Source organism: Octopus bimaculoides, chromosome 4 (assembly GCF_046866305.1).
Source record: "Octopus bimaculoides isolate indiv1 chromosome 4, ASM4686630v1, whole genome shotgun sequence".
Lineage (NCBI taxonomy): Eukaryota > Metazoa > Mollusca > Cephalopoda > Octopoda > Octopodidae > Octopus > Octopus bimaculoides.
This window is the reverse complement of record NC_142931.1, coordinates 85,828,726-85,831,225: the sequence shown is the minus strand read 5'-3', so window position 1 is coordinate 85,831,225 and position 2,500 is coordinate 85,828,726.

Here is a 2,500-nt window from a genome sequence, read left to right as displayed (position 1 = left end):
TAGCTGGAACTGTATACAACTATTTCTGTAAAGGGTAATGATAAATTATGTACATGGAGAAAATATAAGAACGTCCCAGAAAATAACACTGGTCAATCTTGTACATTTTTTTCTGCATGTTATATGCATGTTTTAAGCATGTACTTATGCATTTTTTAATGTAACTAATTCTTTGAAATTCTTTCACACAAAATAAATGAAATGAACAAATTAAAATACACCAAGGAAGAAACTGAAGAGACTCTAATGTTTTGAATGATGCCTTTATCAAAGAGAAGTAAAAGGAATGAGAGAAGCAAGAGAAAATAAAGCATACGGTGTTTGAATGTAAGTTATTTGTTTACATGATAGCATTAGGTCTACTATGTAAATAGATGCCTTACATTCGCTATCATGTTTTTTCCCGTTTTCTCCTGCATCTCTTTTTTTTTTTTTCTATTTTACTCTTTGATAAAATGTATCAACCGAAACGTTAGATTCTTTTCTGTTTTTTGTTCGTTTTTTTTTTCCTCCCAAACCGTATTTGCCTTCACTGTACACTAGTTTTACGCTTTATGTTTCTACCCATTCAATTAAATGTTTCGCTTGTCTAATTTCATGTATCTTTCTTTGTCTCTTTCTTATCATATACAATCTTATTTGTTTTATTTGCGTGATTTTAACCTATTTATACGTTAACGCCAATCTCTTTCACTTTTTTACTTGTTTCAGTCATTTGACTGCGGTCATGCTGGGGCACCGCCTTCAATCGAGCAAATCGTCCCCAGGACTTATTCTTTGTAAGCCTAGTACTTATTCTATCGGTCTCTTTTGCCGAACTGCTAAGTTACAGAGACATAAACACACCAGCATCGGTTGTCAAGCGATGCTGGGGGGACAAACACAGACACACAAATATATACGACGGGCTTCTTTCAGTCTCCGTCTACTAAATCCACTCACAAGTCTTTGGTCGGCCCGAGGCTATAGTAGAAGACACTTGCCCAAGGTGCCATGCAATGGGACTGAACCCAAAACCATGTGGTTGGTAAGCAAGCTACTTACTACACAGCCACTCTGCGCCTATGCAGAATATATCGCAGCTATTTGGAAGATTGGTCATAACGACTTCCATGATACTATTATTTCATTTTTAAAGATCTCCATTTTTTCCGTAAAGTTATGAAGAAGCAAAATCGGAGATGAGTCAAACTTCTGTAGTTATGTCGTAAATTCATTCACTGAGCGAGTGAGTGTTATTAGAAAAATAAAGGACACAAAGGAAAAATAGACATAACATGAGTCTTCTTCTCAGGCATTCCTTTTGGAGTGTAATGAAACATGAAGTTCTAAAACTTCAGTTATATGTCACACAGTATAATAGATATTCCAATAACACACAGACACATACCTGTGTGTATGTATGTAATTAAGCATGTATACATGTGTGTGAGTGAGTGAGTGCGTGTGTGTGTGTACATACACACGCAGTTACATATTTTGGTGCATGTATGTAAGCGAGTGAGTACATTGAAGTGTGTGTGTATATTTACACACAAACACACATACATAAATGTCTTGTGTGTGTGCGCGTGCGTGCGTGTGTGTGTGTGTGTGTGTGTGTTTGTGTGTGTGTGTGTGTGTGCGTGTATTTGTAGTTCCACAGAGTCTAGTTACGCTAAATATATTTAAATTTTATATACGCTGTGTTGCACATAAATATTTAATAATTAATCAAGCTGCCGTTAAAAGCTCATTATGCAAATTAGTCTAGCCATTACTGCTAAGTTCTAGTATGCATTTCATTAAAATAGCTATTTGCAATATATGTTTCTCACTAGTAGAATAATTGTTTTTGTCTGCTGATTAGTATTTAACAACGAGTGAATAATGTCCGGACGATCGCCTATGTTTTTCTCCATAACCAGACGATAACTTCTTGCGTAGAAAAAAAAAAGAGAACGTATTCACATCTGTTGAAATCTTCTGAGCTAAAGTTTTCAAAAGCTGTAGTTTGTCTGCTTTACAGTTATGCGCTAGTGTATATTAATGATAGTATTTTTTTTTATGTCAAGTAATATATAAAAGCCTTTTAACATGAAGTGTAAGATTACTCAATACTTTTTGTGGAGTACATTTTTTTAACATCAGACTGTCTGATGACGGTAAGAAAGTCGAAACTTCGAAGTCGCTGTTAACCGTTTCCTTTTGTGCTTGTGTATGTGTGTGCGTGTACAAATATATATATATATATATATTCCTCACCATCATCAGACAGTCTGATGTTAATAAATATGTACTCCACAAAAAGTATTGAGTAATCTTACAGTTCATATATATATATATATATATATATATATATATATATATATATATATATATGCGTACACACATACATACATGCATATATGCGTGCATAAACACACACGCACACACTCAACCAACTACACAGAGGATTCCAAGGTGGCAAACACGCACACACTCACATACTTACATCTACATGTGTATATACATGCATATC